A 19,896-nucleotide genomic window follows, 5' to 3' on the forward strand; every position below is an offset into this window, starting at 1 on the left:
AGATGACACACAGCAGGTATATACTATATACAGGGGAGATGACATACAGGTATATACTATATACAGGAGATGACATACAGGTGTATACTATATATAAGGGAGATGACAAACATGTATATACTGAGGTGAAAATGAGAGGTGTGAGTGCAAAATGAGAGGAGTGAGGGAATATAGTGGAGTGATCGGAAAATGACAGATGTGAGGTCGAAATGACAAGTGTTAGGGGGGAATGAGAGGAGTGAGGGAGAAAATGAGAGGTGTGAGGGAGAAAATGAGAGATGTGAGGGGGAAAATTAAAGATGTGATTGGGAAAATGAGAGGCGTGATGGGAAAATAAGAGAAGTGACGTGCTATAACTAACCACAGATATTTACTATGCCCAGGCAACGCCGGGCTCTTCAGCTAGTTTTAAATAAGACATAAAGCCGAAAAAACTGACAACAGAACTGTACAATATCATATTACAAAAAAATAATAATAATAATAATAATAATAAGTGAACAAAACAGATCCAAATAATATAATAAAGGATACCAGACAAAATATACTCCAGGGGAGAAAAACCCACATATACAACAATAATGAGCCGTCTAACCAGACTCAATAAAGTGCTTGTGCAAAGTATAATAAATGGTCTATCAAGACAGCAAAGTGTTTTAAAGTCTTTGGAGAAATACTAGTACCAGTGTGAAGGTGATCTGTAGCTCACAGGGACTCCGACTCCAACGTACGTTTCGCCTCAGTGGCTTTTTCAAGGGTTTTTCTCCCCTAGAGTATATTTTGTCCGGTATCCTTTATTATATTATTTGGATCTGTTTTGTTCACTTATTATAATTTTTTTTTTGTAATATGATATTGTACAGTTCTGTTGTAAGTTTTTCGGTTCTATGTCTTATTTAAAATAAATTTGTTTTTTAAAATTTCCTTGATGCTTTAGTTCTTGTCCAATTCCATTAGCGTGTAACCTACTTACTGTCAGAATTCGTCTCTGCTTGCTAGTTCCAACGGTCATCGTATGACCACTTATATGTGATTTTCATACTTACTGCCACTTGCACAGCAGGGACTGAACATTAAACATTGCAAGAATCATCAAGAGCAGCTAGTCGGCACGTAATTAAGTATGCAAATCACAAATAAGCTGTGTAGCAAATTGAATTTTTGCCTCTGGAGCCGGAAAACCTAGAACCACATCTGCCATTGTAATAATCCTGTCAATGATGAGAATGATGCTGCTGAAGAGTTAACTGTACAAGACAGGGGTTATGTGTCTAAAAAATGCCCTTTAGCCATGGTGAAAATTATGTGTCTAAAAAATGCCCTTTAGCCATGGTGAAAATTGCAAGATTTCTATTTTATTTTAGTTTTTCAATATAGATGGTGGCATGAAAAAAATAGTAAAAAAAATAGACCAACAAAAATACAAACACAAAAACCTGAGTTCATTTACTGATGATACAATCATTTCCTTCTATTCAAATGTTCTTTTATTGTTTAGAAGAACAATTCCAACTTTTAACCCAAACCCCTTGAAGTCATAAAAATTGATAAGATTAGACATATGTAAGAAAACAAAAAAAAAATGTGCACATCAATTGATAAGTGTCCTTCTATGGGGTATGGGCTATGGGGAATAGCCCAAAAGGGAGGTCACAGTTTCTCAGGTTTCTTAAAAAACTACATTACCAATCAGTGAGAATGATGTGGTTTGTAGCTGCTTTCATTTGTGAAGTAAATCACATTTTCATAGTAAACAATAGATAATATGAATGGGAAAAGTCATCTTTACTTTTCAGTAAAGTCAATAGTGCATAACACGTGGAACAAGCAATTAATAGTAATGTGAGAGGACTGCTAAGCAAAAATATCTCTCTCCATTTCTTTACCTGCCACATAGAAACTTCTCCTGCACTCAGTGTCTGCAAAATTAAGGTACAGTATTCCATCCTTACATTTTCTAACCGACAGGTATATTATATGTTAAAAAAAAAATTCTATTTGATGTTTTACACTTTAGTTATTTCCTAAGCAATTTGAAAGTCTTTACATCTGAAATGTTTTCCATGAAATGTAATGTATATTAAGACTCCGTACATCTGTGTGTCTACGGAAAGTAGAAGATTTTTTTTGCTTTTTTCCGCTGTTATAAACTTTTTTATGTTTTATTTTTTTTCTGCCATTTTCTCTGCGGTATAAATATGAGAATCTTATAATTATTATGTTTTATCAAACTTTTTTCGTTATTCTTTACTAATAAATGTTTGTGTTAATGACATAAGGTACGTGAATTCAACTGTGTTCCAATGTACAACCTAATAGGGATTTAATAATGGCAGCTCCTTACGTATGAGTAGAGGAAAGTTTGTGTACGGTTGTATTTTCCTGGATCAGCTTTCCATAGAAAGTGCATGTACATTTCTATTTGTGCCATGGTAGGTGTTGATTAGATGTATACAAAATCATTTTCACTACCACCAAATTCACACACAGCAGTTATGAACATGATAGACGCTATCGGCTTCACACCTTCGTGCACCATCCACAAAGAACATCTGCTGGTCACTCACAACCTCTTGATTAGGCACTATCGATTATATTCACATTTGTATTACAGAATTGTAGATTGGCTTTAATTTACCCAAAGCAAAGATTCAGTTTGCTGGTCTGGCCTGGCCAGACGCTTATAGATTCATCCCCATACATTGGATCATAATACTCAGATGACTGGTGTTACTCTGAAGTGCCCAAAGTCTGCACCCGTGATGCAAATGGTTATTATTAGAATGAAGCAAATGTTCGTTTGATGCTATGAAAGGGAATGTCCTTGTAAGATACCCATATCTACCTACGATATCTGTCTACCTATTCCTCAAAAATGGAAGCACCACTCTGGCGTTATATGGCAAATAGATTCCAGACTTTATTGGCTTATCTGTTGCTTTAATGTCTTTATTTATTTATTTATTTATGTATGATACAAAGAAGGTTCATCACTATTTTTCTTCTGAAGCCAAATGTTGTATTTGAGATGGGTCAATAACGTCCATCACTTTTTTGTTCCTTTTCATTTGCAGTGCTATCTACCATCTATCTATCTATCTATCTATCTATCTATCTACCATCTATCTATCTATCTATCTATCTATCTATCTATCTATCTATCTATCTATCTATCTATCTATCTATCTATCCCATATCTATCTATCTATCTATCTATCTATCTTATGTGATGCAGTGAACCATGTTACAGCCGGGCGCTGTATGTGTTCCTCAGGATACGCATGGAGGCATATCTGTACTGGTGATAATGAAACAGTGTCTGACTTGATTGTAAATGGCCTGTATGTAGTGTTGAGCATTCCGATACCGCAAGTATCGGGTATCGGCCGATACTTGCGGTATCGGAATTACGATACCGAGTTCCGATATTTTTGTGATATCAGGAATCGGTATCGGATCCATATTAAGGTGTAAAATAAAGAATTAAAATAAAAAATATTGATATACTTACCTCTCCGGAGGCCCCTGGACATCACCGCTGGTAACCGGCAGCCTTCTTTGTTTAAAATGAGCGCGTTTAGGGACTTCCATGACGTCATGGCTTCTGATTGGTCGCGTGCCGCTCATGTGACCGCCACGCGACCAATCAGAAGCCGCGATGTCATTCTCAGGCCCTAAACTCCTCATTCTAGGAATTTAGGACCTGAGAATGATGTCGCGGCTTCTGATTGGTCGCGTGGCAGTCACATGAGCGGCACGCGACCAATCAGAAGCCGCGACGTCATTCTCAGGTCCTAAACGCGCTCATTTTAAGCAAAGAAGGCTTCCGGTTACCAGCGGTGATGTCCAGGGGCCTCCGGAGAGGTAATTATATCAATATTTTTTATTTTAATTCTTTATTTTACACATTAATATGGATCCCAGGGCCTGAAGGAGAGTTTCCTCTCCTTCAGACCCTGGGAACCATCAGGATACCTTCCGATACTTGGTGTCCCATTGACTTGTATTGGTATCGGATATCAGTATCGGCAATATCCGATACTTTTCGGGTATCGGCCGATACTATCCGATACCGATACTTTCAAGTATCGGACGGTATTGCTCAACACTACCTGTATGTGTCACAGAGGGAGTCTGCGCTTTAAGCCTGTAGTATTGTTGTTCTGGGACCTGTAGTCCCACAACTATTTGTATAGTTAAAAGGGAGGTTTGCAAGGTTGATCGGAGAGCTAGGCTGGGCTGACTACACACACACCTCCCTCCAGTGTGGGTGGTTACAGGTACATAATGTGACGAGGGTTTGGCTCACATGTTCAGAGTGTATAGACCAGAATGTTCAGTGCATAAAGTCCTGGATGGTCTGTGTTGGAATTTCCTGGAGTGGACTGGATTCCTCGAAGCGCATGGTGAGTCCATGGACTGAGGGCCTGTGTATTGGAACTGCCTGGGACTGGACTTCCTGATTAGCACATGGAGAGGTCGAATCTGCAGAGTCTGTAATAGCTATTGTGTTGGGGAACTTACAATTCCGTCTGAGTGTATGGACTATCTGAAGTGCCCTGGTCACAAGGACGGTGACCCTAGTTCGGAAGCATCCCTGGGAACCAGGACTGACAGGAGTCAGTGTGTGGAGCAGGAGCCCAAGTAAAGTAACTCAAGATAAAGGGGGTTATCAACAGAGAAGCATCTGCCATTGGAACAGACTGTTGGTGCTTGTTGTGTTTCATGGACGTTAATGAACTGTTGTTAAAGTGCTATGGTCTATGTGTAGGCCTGTGATGTGCAGCATGGCCTATGGTGTGGTTTATGATGCCTAAATAAACTAAATAGACTGTTTTTTGTGAGAAGCCGTGCCTGTGTGCTTTAATCCCGTTGCCAAGCGAGTGTTCCCAAACCCACTCAGGTAGCGCTATCACTCTATCTATCTATCTATCTATCTATCTATCTATCTATCTATCTATCTATCTATCTATCTATCTCATTTATACTGTGGGGAAAATAAGTATTTGATACACTGCCGATTTTCCAAGTTCTACAACCTACAAAGAATGGAAAGATCTGTGGTTTTTATCGTAGGTACACATCAGCTGTGAGAGACAGAATCTAAAAAACTCCAGAAAATCAGATTGTATGATTTTTGCATAAATAATTAGCATTTTATTGCTTGGAATAAGTATTTGATACAATAGAAAAACAGAACTTAATATGTGGCACAGAAACCTTTGTTTGCAATTACAGAGGTCAGATGTTTCCAGTAGTTCTTGACCAATTTTGTACACACTGCAACAGGGATTTTGGCCCAGTCCTCCATACAGATCTTTTCCAGATCTTTCAGGATTCGTCCAAAGATTTTATTTTGGGTTCAGGTCGCGAGACTGTCCAAGCAACTCAAGGACCTTGAAAATTTTCTTACGGAGCCAATCCTTAGTTGCCCTGGCTGTTTGTTTTGGGTCATTGTCATGCTGGAAGACCCAGCCACAACCCATCTTCAATGGTCTTACTTAGGAAAGGAGATTGCCAAAATCTCGCGACTCATGACCCCATCCATCCTCCTTTCAATACGGTGCAGTCGTCCTGTCCCCTTTTCAGAAAAGCACCCCCAAAGTGTGATGTTTCCCCCTCTATACTTCACAGTTGGGATGGTGTTCTTGGGGTTGTACTAATTCTTCTTCATCTAAGCACGATGAGTGGAGTTGATACCAAAACATTATATTTTGGTCCTATCAGACTACTTGACTTTCTCCTATGCCTCCTCTGGATCATCCTGATAGTCATTGGTGAACTTCAAATGGGCCTGGACATGCACTAGCATGCATGAGCATGGGGAACTTGCGTGATCAGCAGGATTTTAATCCATGACAGCGTATTGCCTTACTAATGGTAATGTTTTAAACTGTTGTCATAGCTCTCTTCTAGTAATTGGCCAGGTACACCCGTGTACTTATGGACCTTTCTCAGAATTAGCCTTACCCCACGAGGCGAGATCTTGCATGGAGCCCCAGACCAAGGAAGAATGACAGTCATCTTATGTTTCTTCAATTTTCTAATAATTGTGGCAACATTTGTTACCTTCTTACTTAATCTGTGTGCCTATTGTCCAGTAGCCCATTCCAGCCTTGTGTACGTCTACAATATTGTCCCTGGTGTCCTTAGACAGCTCTTTGGTCTTGGCCATGGTGGAGAGATTAGAGTGTGATTGTTTGAGTGGGTGGACAGGTATCTTTTATACAGGAAACAAGTTCAAACAGGTGTAATTAATATACAGTTGTGCTCAAAAGTTTACATAACCCGGCAGAATTTTTGCTTTTTGGGCCTTTTTTCAGAGAATAGGAATGATAACACCAACATTTTTTCTCCACTCACAGTTAGTGGTTGGGTGAAGCTATTTATTGTCAAACTACTGTGTTTTCTCTTTTTAACCCCTTCACGACCTTGCTCTTTTCCGTTTTTGCGTTCTCATTTTTCACTCCCCTCTTCCCAGAGCCATAACTTTTTTATTTTACCATCAATATGGCCATGTGAAGGCTTGTTTTTTGCGGGACAAGTTGCACTTTTGAACTACATCATTGGTTTTAGCATGTCATGTACTAGAAAACGAGATAAAAATTCCAAGTGCGGTGAAATTCCAAAAAAAGTGCAATCCCACACTTGTTTTTTGTTTGGCTTTTTTGATAGGTTCACTAAATGCTAAAACTAATCTGCTATTTTGATTCTCCAGGTCATTATGAGTTCATGGACACCAAAGATGTCTAGGTTACGTTTTATCTAAGTGGGAAAAAAAAATTCCAAACTTTGCTAAAAAGAAAAAAAATGCGCAATTTTCCAATACCTTTAGCGTCTCAATTTTTCTTGATCTGGGATCAGGCGAGGGCTTATTTTTTGGTTGCTGAGCTGGCATTTTTAATTATACCATTTTGGTGCAGATACGTTCTTTTGATCGCCCATTATTGCATTTTAATGCAATGTCGCGGCGACCAAAAAAAGTAATTCTGGCGTTTCAAATTTTTTTCTCGCTACGCTGTTTAGCGATCAGGTTAATCCTTTTCTTTTATTGATAGATCGGGCGATTCTGAACACGGCGATACCAAATATGTGTAGGTTTGATTTATTTTTTATTGTTTTATTTTGAATGGCGCATAAGGGGGGTAATTTAAACTTTTATATATTTTTTTATTTTTTCATATTTTTTAAAACTTCTTTTTTTACTTTTGCCATGCTTCAATAGCCTCCATGGGAGGCTAGAAGGTGGCATAGCCTGATCGGCTCTGCTACATAGCAGCGATCATCAGATCGCTCCTATGTAGCTGGTTTACAGGCTTGCTATGAGCGCCGACCACAGGGTGGTGCTCACAGAAAGCCAGCATCAGTAACCATAGAGGTCTCAAGGAGACCTCTCTTTACTATGCCGATGCATTGTTGACCCCCCGATCATGTGACGGGGTCGGCGATGTGAGCATTTCCAGCCCGATGGCTGGAAGCACCGTTTAAATGCCGCTGTCAGCATTTGACAGCAGCATTTAACTAGTTGATAGTGGCGGGTGAATCGCGATTTCACCTGCCGCTATTGCGGGCACATGTCAGCTGTTCAAAACAGCTGACATGTCCCGGCTTTGAGGTGGGCTCAGCGCAGGAGATCCGACCTCCGCTGCAATAGTACGGCGGAGGTCGTGAAGGGGTTAAAGCGGGAACCTGTCACCAGGTTTGGCCGCTATAAGATACTGCTACCACGTTTCAGGGCTTATCTACAGCATTCTATAATGCTGTACATAAGCCCCCGATCCAACCTGAAAGATAAGAAAAATAAGTTTTATTATACTCACCCAGGAGACAGTCTGGTCCAATGAGTGTCGCTGGTCCAGGTCAGGCACCTCCCATCTTCTTCATGATCGCTGCCCTCCTCCTTGCTTCATGGCTCCCAGCATTGCACTCCTGCGCAGGCATACTTATCTGTTGAGAGCAGAGCAAAGTACTACAGTGCACAGGCGCAGGGCCTCTGTAACCTTTCCCGGCACCTGTGCACTGCAGTACTTTGCTCTGTAGGCCACAAAGTATCTCCAGTGAAAAAAAGAAAAAAATATCTGCACTGCTGCCTTAGGCGATCATCTATCAGCATGTCCTATGCTGCTATGCCAGTACCAATACCAACCACTCCACATACGGGCGCTCAGGGTGCATAACCAAAAAAGTGCATGAAATCCAGAAAAAAAAGAGAAAAAGAAGGTTTGCACTCACCCAGCCCAGTAAAACAATGAAGTCTTTATTAGGACATGTGCCAAATGGACAAGGAGATCATGTTGACCACAGGATGACAGCTGTTTCGCGCACACGGCGCTTCCACAGATCCCGGGATCTTTTTTTCTTTTTTTTTCTGCACAAAGTATCTTACCTACAATACAAAAAACAGCACATAGACAAGGCTCCAAACTTCAGGAAAAGGGTAATTTGGAGTGATGCGACCAAAGTTGAATTTTTTGGCCACAACCATAAATGTTACATTTGGAGCGAGGTCAACAAGGCCTATGATGAAAGGAACACCATTCCTACTGTAAAGCACGGAGGTGGATCGCTGATGTTTTGGGAATGTGTGAGCTACAAAGGCACAGAAAACTTGGTCAAAGTTGAAGGAAAGATGAATGGAGCTCATTATCAGCAAATACTGGAGGTAAATTTGCACTCATCAGCATGGAAGCTGCGCATGGGACGTACAGTACTTGGACGTTCCAACATGACAAGAAATGGGGTATGTGAACTTTTGATCTTTTGGATGTTTTGGGTTGTAATTATGATTTAAAAAGAGAAAACATAGTAGTTTGACAATAAATGGCTTCACCCAACCACTAACCATGAGTGGAGAAAATTTTTTGCTGTTATCATTCATGTTCTCCAAGGCCGAGTAAAAATTCTGCCAGGGTATGTACACTTTTGAGCACAACTGTAGGTAATGATTGCAGAGTAGGAGGTCTCCTTAAAGAAAAACTAGACCAGGAAGGTATACAAATAAAGGATGAGTGAATTGAGAAAAATATATATTAAAACACCTTTATTAAAGATACATGGTGAAGTGGTAGCACAACTGACAAGGGGTGCCTATACATATAGACAGAAAAAAAGTCAGAGGATTCATACAGTAAAAATATGTTATTAAAAGAGGAAATTAGGTAGATAAAAAGGCCAGGTAATAATTATTCACAAGGGAGAGTATATTAAGACAAATCAAAGTGAACAAGTAACAGAGTATTTAGTAAACACTGTTTTGATTAAAAAAAAGCATAAAGCTGTCCCACTGTGACAAGGTATACCCAACTGAGACAGTACCTACACTCTCTAATATTAAAACCTACCTAATGTGAACAGTGGCAGAGAGTTACCGGGTCCCAACCGGACACTCAGCTTTGGAGGGACGATATATGAACTGCCAAGCTCAGTGAAAAGGGGGCCACACCCTATTTGTACTGAATACAAAAATACTGAAGAAAAACAATTTAGAATTGAGAGTCCTCAGTGGTTGATATCTTTCAGGGTATGTGCACACGTATTCTGGTCCACTGCGGATTTTTCTGCAGCGGATTTGATAAATCCGCAGTGGAAAAACGCTGCGGATTTATCGCGGATTTACCGTGGTTTTCCTGCAGCTTTCACTGCGGTTTTACAACTGCGGATTTCCGCAGAAAGAAGCGACATGCTGCGGAATGTAATCCGCTGCGTTTCCGCGCGTTTTTTTCCGCAGCATGTGCACAGTGTTTTTTGTTTCCCATAGGTTTACATTGTACCATAAATACATGGGAAACTGCAGTGGACACGCAGCTGCGGAAACGATGCGGATCCGCAGCAAATTCCGCATCGTGTGCACATACCCTTAATAATAATAATAATAATAATAATTTTTATTTATATAGCGCCAACATATTCCGCAGCGCTTTACAAATTATAGAGGGGACTTGTACAGACAATAGACATTACAGCATAACAGAAATACAGTTCAAAACAGATACCAGGAGGAATGAGGGCCCTGCTCGCAAGCTTACAAACTATGGGGAAAAGGGGAGACACGAGAGGTGGATGATAACAATTGCTTTAGTTATTCGGACCGGCCATAGTGTAAGGCTCGGGTGTTCATGTAAAGCTGCATGAACCAGTTAACTGCCTAAGTATGTAGCAGTACAGACACAGAGGGCTATTAACTGCATAAAGTGAATGAGAACATGATGCGAGGAACCTGATTGTTTTTTTTTTTTTTTTTTTTTTTTATAAATAGGCCACACAGGGATCGTTAGGTTAATGCATTGAGGCGGTAGGCCAGTCTGAACAAGTGAGTTTTTAGGGTACGCTTAAAACTGTGGGGATTGGGGATTAATCGTATTAACCTAGGTAGTGCATTCCAAAGAATCGGCGCAGCACGTGTAAAGTCTTGGAGACGGGAGTGGGAGGTTCTAATTATTGAGGATGCTAACCTGAGGTCATTAGCGGAGCGGAGGGCACGGGTAGGGTGGTAGACTGAGACCAGAGAGGAGATGTAGGGCGGTGCTGAGCCATGGAGTGCTTTGTGGATGAGGGTAGTAGTTTTGTACTGGATTCTGGAGTGGATGGCTAACTGAAGAGATAGTAACAAATTGCAAGCTTTCGAGACTATGCAGGTCCCATCATCAGGCTTAGACTAATACAAATACTGAAAAACACATATTTATGCACAATACAGCCAAGAAAAAATGGAGGAAAAAAATGAAGAAAAACAGAAAACAAATGAAGAAAAACAGAAAACTGAGCCAGAGCGTGACTTGAAAACGTGAGTGATGTAAAGGCATGTTTTTCTGTTTTTCTTTTTAAAAATCTGTAAAGCCGAAGAAATAGTTTGACAACATTATTCCCAGATACCATATGTGAGTCAGAAAGGCATGCCAACATATTTTCCATGCTGTTCCCATTTAATTTTAGCTCATTCCCATCAATTTCAGCTTTTTTTCTCGTGCCACCTGACCTGTTTGTTGGGTCCAGCAGAAAAATATTCGGCTTTCCCATTGACTTGCATTGAATTTGTTATTCAGTACAAATACTTGGATATTAGAAAATATTTGGGATGATTTTACCAAATCCGAATATTTCACTATTCGATCATCACTATGTATATGTATTGCTTTTGGTTCAGTGCTTTGCTATTTAAAGAAAAACTAACAGGTCTATGACAGCCTGAATTCTTGCTGGTTGATAGGTGATCAAATACTTATTTCAGGCAATAAAATGCAAATTAATTATTTTAAAATCATACAATGTGATTTTCCTGTTTTTATTTTTAGATTCTGTCTCTCACAGTTGAAGTGCACCTATGATCAAAAATTACAGATGTGTCCATTCTTCATAGGTGCGAAAACTTCCAAAACTGGCAGTTTATAAAATACTTATTCTCCCCACTGTACCTATATATTTGTGAAGCTAGTCACTACCCTTGGACTAGCCGTGAGGTAGAGTGGTCAAGAAGTCCAAAGTCCAAGGTCAAAAGCCAGGAAGGTACGTCAAAGACAGTGGGATAAGACAGTCAGTGGCAAAGTAAGAGGTATAGTAACAAGAGTCAGAATACGTCAAAGGCAAAAGGGGTTTTATAAACTTATAGAGCACAGAATAAGCACAACACTTAACTGAAGCTACAATTGACAATGATCTGACATTCACCTTGAATCTTCCTGTAGGATAATCTTGTCAAAATCTCCTCCCCTCTTTAGTGGTTTCACTTTTTCAATATCCATAAATTGATTCTTTTTCCACCATACATGCCGTTGACATGTCTCGCTAATGGTGTTTCTTTTATTATGAATGCCTCCCACCCTCCTCCTGAATTCCCTGATGGTTTTGCTGACGTAAGCCTTACCACAGTTTCATGTGACTTTATAAATGACCTCTTTTTTCTTGCAATTAATAAAATCTTTTTTTTTTTTTTCAAATGTTTCTCTGGTATTCTCATTACAGAACCTCTTTCCAGTTTGAACAAATTCACAAGCTGCACATCCCCCACATTTGAAAGAACCTTTGGGTTTTGTGGGCAATCATGTGCTGATCGCCGTAGGAGGTACAAAATGAATACACACTAAGTGATTTTCTTTTGTCTTTCTTCTCCTATAAGCTATCTGTGGTCTTTCCCCCACAAATTATTTGACATTGTTATCCATTTGAAATATTCCCTAGTGCTTTTGCTCAATTTCTCTAACAAAAGGGGCTCCATTATCAAAGGTATATATAAATCGTACCCGTTTGTCCATATTGTTAGTCCTATCACAGGGTACCATCAGATTCTCTCTTTTTTTATTTATTGGCATACCTAAAGGCCTCCCTCAACATTCAGTCAGGGTGAACTCTAGTGAGAAATCTTTGGCGTAAATCATCCGCCTTTACTTTAAAGTCCTTTGTGTGTCTGAGCAGTTCCATTTGAGCCTCAGATACTGGCTTTTCGGTGAGCCTTTCTTCATAGAGTAAGGATGCTGAGAGCATCCCCCTCCTCAACTGTCCGATCACAATGTCTAAGAATGGGAGCACACTGTCATTGACCTCCAAGGTAAATTGGAGACTTCCAATGGACCTGTGCTTCACTATGACGTCCAACCACTGGAAGTGACAACAGATTCCGGCCAATATGGGGGTAGGTAGGAGAGCATAGGAAAAGAGCATGCTAATGACAGCTTGTATGTAATCTGACAGGTTCTACCATAACTAGTTGGACCAAACATGCGAGTTACCTGCCAATGCAGGAACTCTCAGCTCCCCACATACTATTTATTCCCCTGATGAATACCTCAAAAGAGTCAGGAAATGCGTAGGGAGACTCTACACAATCTGGTGAGTACATCAAAGGCTACATTCACACATCAGTGTTTTGTCGTCAGGCACAAGCTTGTGAATTTTGAAAAAAAAACGGATCCTGCGCAAATTGTGAAAAATTGATGTGACGGATCAGTTTTTTTGCTGTAACCGTTTTTGATATTTTTTACCCAGGTATAGAGTTTGGACTTCCTGTTCGAGAGAGAGAGAAAGAGAGAGAGAGACCAGAATAGAAAATGCATGATTTGTGTAAAAAAAAAAATGGATTCGGTTGCCGGATTTCATCATTTCACCTCACGTTGGCTCCATCGCTGGCTGTTTTTTTCGCAGGACTGAAAAAACGTTCCTATGTACGTTTTCTCCAGCCACTGGAAAGCAAATTTTCAATGGATCCGGCAAAAAACGGATGAAACGTGAGGATATCAGTCTCAATCCGGCGCTAATACAAGTCTATGAGAAAAAACAGATCTGGCAGCAACTTTTGCCGGATCCGTTTTTTTTCAAAATTCGCCGGATTGTGCCTGACGGCAAAAAACTGATGTGTGAAAGTAGCCTTAGTAGCCTTACCCTGTCAGATTGGCAGGAGCAATACAGGGGCATGACAGGGGATAGCAGAAACTCTCCCCCCCTTTCATATAGTCATCTTCTATGCTCCTGCACACCTGTGACCTGCAGAGAATGACTACAACAGTGGTGAGATCAAACCATTTTTTGTTGCGCACTGGTAACTTTTTGCACCTTATCACTCTTTGTTGTTTGTATGATTTATACAGTTTTAAATAATACATTAAAAGTTATGATTTAGTTCATGTAATCTCTCCTTGATAATTGGTCATTGAATTTTCTGGGAGTATTGATTGGTGGGTCATACAGAATGCACTATTGCTGACTCTAATATTGATGAACTGCTTCCTCCAAAAAAATGATTCCATTATTCAAAAGAGTTGGAAGACAACATGGCCAATATCGATAATATTTTTAAAATGGTTGACTAAGGGTACCATCACACTAAGTGACGCTGCAGCGATACCGACAACGATGTCGATCGCTGCAGCATCGCTGTTTGGTCGCTGGAGAGCTGTTACACAGACAGCTCTCCAGCGACCAACGATCCCGAAGTCCCCGGGTAACCAGGGTAAACATCGGGTTACTAAGTGCAGGGCCGCGCTTAGTAACCCGATGTTTACCCTGGTTACCGTTGTAAATGTAAAAAAACAAACACTACATACTTACATTCCCGGTGTCTGGTCATGTCCCTCGCCTTCAGCTTCCAGCACTGACTGAGCGCCGGCCGTAAAGTACAGCGGTGACGTCACCGCTGTGCTTTGCTTTACGGCGGGCTGGCGCTCACCAGTCAGTGCGGGAAGCTGAAGGCGAGGGACATGACCAGACACCGGGAATGTAAGTATGTAGTGTTTGTTTTTTTACATTTACAACGGTAACCAGGGTAAACATCGGGTTACTAAGCGCGGCCCTGCGCTTAGTAACCCGATGTTTACTCTGGTTACCAATGACGACATCGCTGAATCGGCGTCACACACGCCGATTCAGCGATGTCAGCGGGAGATCCAACGACAAAATAAAGTGCTGGACTTTCCCCAGCGACCAACGATCTCCCAGCAGGGGCCTGATCGTTGGTCGCTGTCACACATAACGATTTTGTTAACAATATCGTTGCTACGTCACAAAAAGCAGCGATATCGTTAACGATATCGTTCAGTGTAACGGTACCTTAAGTTGACATCTTCATTCACAAACTCTGTATATCACTAAAGAACATCAAAGACCTAAGAGATGTTGGTGATGGGGTCAACTGTGTGTACTGCAGTGTGTCCTTTTCTTCTGTTGATAGAGTAAAGAGAGCACATACAATTAAGATGGACATCTTGTCTGGCCTCTTGTCTCTTGGAAGGTACCTAACCCCTGTGTTGTTTTGATTACAAACCATTGTTCTTGATAGATAACACTCCTCCAGCTTAAATAGAATATGTGTAGATATCAGCAGCCATATACATGTTTCTAGAGAACTCAAAAGACTGTGACCTTATTGGATGTTACTATTATGTTGAGAAGTAACAGGGATGGGCAATGTATGGACTATGTCTGAGTGTGTATGTTTTACAAAGGTAGCCGACCAAGCCAGTTATGCATCTTCCCACTTCACATCTTCCACTACCCTCTCCTATTACCTTTAACCTTTTATTGTACCTCCTGCACTCTGTGTCTGCAAAATTAAGGTACAGTATGCCATCCTTATATTTTTTAACCAACAAATATATTATATGTTAGAATTTTTGCCTATTTGATGTTTTACACTTTACTGTAGTTATTTCCAAAGCATTTTGAAAGTATTTGCATCTGAAATGTTTTCCATGAAATGTAATGTATATTATGGCTCCATACATCTGCGTGTCTACAGAAAGTAGAAGATTTTTTGCTTCTTTCAGTTGTTTTATATTTTTTTATGATATAGATTTTTTTTCTGCCATTTCCCCTGCAGTATAAAACTGAGAATTTTATACTTATTACATTTTATCAAACTTTTTTCATTATTCTTTACTAATAAATGTTTGTTTTAGTGACATAATGCACGTGAATTCCACTGTGTTCCAATGTATTGCAACCTAACAGGGACTTAACAATGGCGGCTCCTTATGTATGAGCAGAGGAAAGTTTTTGTACGTTTGCATTATGGCATCATAAGCAAACTGCTTAATAGCAACTTTCTGAATCAACTTTCCATAGAAAGTGTATATACATTTCTATTTGTGCCATGGTAGGTGTTGACTAGATGTATACAAAATCATTTTCACTACCACCAAATTCACACATAGCAGTTATGTACATAATAGAGGCTATCGGCTTCACACCTTCGTGCACCATCCACAAAGAACATCTGCTGGTCACTCACAACCTCTTCATTAGGGAAACATTTTCTGAGAACATTGCAAAAAAAAAACACCTACCATGTCGTATACCTCCAAGGAAGAGCAGTGAGAAATGATTCTTCATAGTACACTGACTGAGAATGACCACATCTTCAGGCACTATCGATTATATTGACATTTATATTACAGAATTGTAGATAGGCTTTAATTTACCCAAGCAAACATTCAGTTTGCTGGTCCGATCTGGCCAGACCCTCATAGATTCACCCCTGTGTATCTAATATATAATTGCCTAGAATACTACTTCCTGCAATTTGTGCCAACTTCCGTGGCTTTGTCCGTAGCTAATGTCCGGAGCTAATGTCCGGAGCTAATGTCCGGAGATTAATTGCCTAGAATACTACTTCCTGCAATTTGTGCCAACTTCCGTGGCTTTGTCCGGAGCTAATGTCCGGAGCTAATGTCCGGAGCTAATGTGCGGAGATAATGTCCGGAGATAAGTGACGTCAACAGTGTCCAGTGTCTGATTGGTTGCCGCCTGCTGCGAGCGACCAATCAGAAACGTGCCATACTGTGACACACTCCGCCCGCCATTTTGGTGTGATTTTTGAATTTTTACCTCACAGCAAGTTTCTACTGCGTGGAGGCGGGCCCAGTGACGTTGCTCTTCAAGCTCCTGCCAAATTTCGTCAAAAAAATGATAATACCATTTACCAAAACTATATATATTTAGTTGTGAAGTGGTTCAGTGACATTTTCACACCAATTTTGAACTTTTGTTTGGTGTTTTCTCCATATACTGCCTATTATTCACTGACTGTTATACTGAGAGACTGCCGTTTATTAACCTCTTCTTTGCCACATTGGGTATATTGCTCTATTATTTGCCACATAAGGACATTGTCCATTATTACCCAGCAATTTCTCTGCAATATAAACTGCCTATTTATTAATATCTGCATTCCTGCAAAGAACTATTGCCTATTATTAACTGGCTATTTTCCTACTACCTGACACTGCCTCTTATTAACCTGTTGTTTGCCACCACCACGCTTAAAGCTGTTTAGCTTAGCCAACATGAGCTCTAATAGTAAGGATACTAATGACACAGAGCCCAAAGCTGCTGATGGCGCACGTAAGATTAGGTCTGATAGAAAGTATACTAATAATGCAGAGCAAAAAGATGCCGATGCCGCACATAAGCGCAAACAGCGTGCTAACAAGAGTACAGAGGATAGATGCAAGCGCATGGACACTGTTAAGTATACTAATGACACAGAGTCCAAAGCTTATGATGGCGCACGTAAGATCAGGTCTGATATAAAGTATGGTAATGATGCAGAGCGAAATGCCGCCGATGCCGGACGTAAGCGCAAACAGCGTGTTAACAAGAGTACAGAGGATAGATGCAAGTGCCTGGATACTGTTAAGTATACTAATGACACAGAGCCCAAAGCTGCTGATGGCGCACGTAAGATCAGGTCTGATATAAAGTATGGTAATGATGCAGAGCGAAAAGCCGTCGATGCCGCACGTAAGCGCAAACAGCATGTTAACAAGAGTACAGAGGATAGATGCAAGCGCCTGGATACTGTTAAGTATACTAATGACACAGAGTCCAAAGCTGCTGATGGCGCACGTAAGATCAGGTCTGATATAAAGTATGGTAATGATGCAGAGTGAAAAGCCGCCAATTCCGCACGTAAGCACAAACAGCGTGCTAACAAGAGTACAGAGGAGAGATGCAAGCGCCTGGACACTGTTAAGTATACTAATGACACAGAGCCCAAAGCTGCTGATGGCGCACGTAACATCAGGTCTGATAATAAGTATACCAATGACGCTGAGCGAAAAGCCGCCGATGCCGCACGTAAGCACAAACAGCGTGCTAACGAGACTACAGAGGACAGACATAAGCGCCTGGACACTGTTAATGCTGCTTGCAATAAACGCATTACTAATGAGTCTTTTGAGGACAAAACTAATCGATTAAGTAATAAAGCTGCTGCTGCACACTCTCAACGTTGCAAACATAATATTTCCACGTCCTCAGTCATAGATTCGTTAGTTAGGACCCAACAGTTCAAAGGCTACCGTGATGTGGTTGATGGGCATGCTTATATTAGCCCATCGGTGTACTATGAACGTTGATTTCTTAAATTTTACACTTCTGTAAAAATAAACACAAAAAATTTGGGTACACAAAAAGGCTTTTATTTCTGTTGTACCTATTAGAATTATTTAAAATGAAGGCTTAGCTAAGCCCAAGAGATGATTAAAAACGTTTCATACCAACCCATCAGATGTAAAATTACTGTGAAAATACCTGATGGGCACACAAGTATGCGCCAGTATGGGTAGTAAGAGCCTTTCCACATAATAATGAAATATTTTAAAATGTCATAGAACATACCAATATACATAGTTATTGATACATATTATTTATTATTTACATTATTGTTCTTAAGCAAAGAACCGTTGTTGTGGCATTTGCCACAACACGCAAAGTTGTCGTCTGATGTCTTTCATCCCTCCCCTCATAAGCATGTTCATGGATCCTGTGTAACTGTACCTTAAATAACAAGAATTGTCAAGAGCTGGTGAGTGCAGCCATTTTTTGTTCTTTCTTACTATTATTTATTAATTGTATTATTCTTACATTTGAATAAATAAAGTATATATGGATTCTAGACTCCCGATTCTTTAGAATCGGGCTGCCATCTAGTTAGATAATAAAACTCTGATAATTGGTGTCACACAGAAGTGCCCCAGTCTGCCCCCGTGATAGAAATGGTTAATAGTGTAAAGCGAATGGTCGTTTGATGCTTACTTCATCTCTGAAGGGACCTGTGAGAGGGGTTGTCCTTGTAAGAAACCCATATCTACCTACGATATCTGTCTACCTAATCCTCAAAAATGGAAGCAGCACTCTGGTGGTATAATGCAAACAGATACAAGACTTTACTGGCTTATTTATTGCTGCAATTTATTTTATCTATTTATCTATGATACAAAGAAGGTTCATCACTGTTTTTGAGATGGGTAAATAATGTCCCTCCCTTTTTTGTTCCTTTTCATTTGTAATATTGCCTATGTATCTATCTATCTATCTATCTATCTATCTATCTATCTATCTATCTATCTATCTATCTATCTATCTATCTAACCAAGCTACTTAGGCATCTTCCCACTTCCCATCTTCCACCACCCTCTCCTATTTCCTTTTCCCTTTTCTTGTACCCTTATCCCTTAGTTATATTTCTCGTATGTATGTTGTTGTAAATATCCTATTTGTAATAAATCCCCTTGTACAGATCCAGTAGCTTTGGTTAATTAATATTAACTGGCACCCCAAAACTTAACTGATTCTAAATTTGGCACCCCAGATGAGTTTGAGATTAAATTCCACAGAGAATCCGCAAGTAATTAATCTACTTTAGATCAGTAAAGTAGGGAAGTAGTGGACAGAGTTTAGACCTTCGGGCAGTTTTCATTGTAAGGTCTAGTGTTAAGTTCCTTTAGTATTAATTTTGTTCATAAATGCTTACAGGTTGTTGCTGGAAATAGAATTTGTGGTAAAGTATGTGAAGAAGTAAGAATCTACTATTTACCATGTCAACGCAGATAAATCTTTAGAAATCCAATACAATGACTTGTTATCACAATGTAAGATCTGTAAGATCTATAATAAGTTACGTAGTAAAATACTCAGTAAGAAATTGAAAAATGAAAAGTTGAGCAATGAGATTTCAGTGTTTCTTAAAATAAAGGAATTGGGTGAAATGAAGGAAACAAATTGGTGGAAGCAAAGGCTACAAATCAAGGAGAATATAGACAAAATGACACTCTTATTGAAATTTCTGATAATACACTTAGTGAAATAGACGGTTGACGTTCACTTGTGGATGAATTAGCTATGAGAAATAGAAAGTTGGAGGAACAATTGAATAACTGTAGATTAAGCATTACTTCACATGCAACTCAGGTTTGTTCTTTAGAACAGAAAAATAGTGAAAGGGAGAAGACAACTGGATGAAGCTACGTGTCAACTGGTACCTCATCATCATATATGCTCCCACGTCCTGGTCCCCCATCCCGGAATACTCTCATCCCACCTTGGTCCCCAATCCTAGAATATGCTCCCCCATCCTGGTTTATGCTCACCCATCCTAGTCCCCCATCTGGGATTATGCTTCCCTATCCT

At 40.1% G+C, this 19,896-nt stretch overlaps 1 protein-coding gene across 1 annotated transcript in view; it reads left to right on the plus strand.

Moving 5' to 3' along the window:
• The first annotated feature begins 1,916 nt into the window (after nt 1–1,916).
• LOC138680913 (alpha-1,4-N-acetylglucosaminyltransferase-like) overlaps nt 1,917–19,896 on the plus strand; it is a 79,089-nt gene continuing 61,109 nt past the window's right edge. The window contains exon 1 of the mRNA XM_069768122.1: nt 1,917–1,932. The gene's annotated coding sequence lies outside the window, so the exon portion shown is untranslated. The remainder of the gene's footprint in view (nt 1,933–19,896) is intronic.

The sequence above is a fragment of the Ranitomeya imitator genome, chromosome 5 (genome assembly GCF_032444005.1).
Source record: "Ranitomeya imitator isolate aRanImi1 chromosome 5, aRanImi1.pri, whole genome shotgun sequence".
Taxonomy (NCBI): domain Eukaryota; kingdom Metazoa; phylum Chordata; class Amphibia; order Anura; family Dendrobatidae; genus Ranitomeya; species Ranitomeya imitator.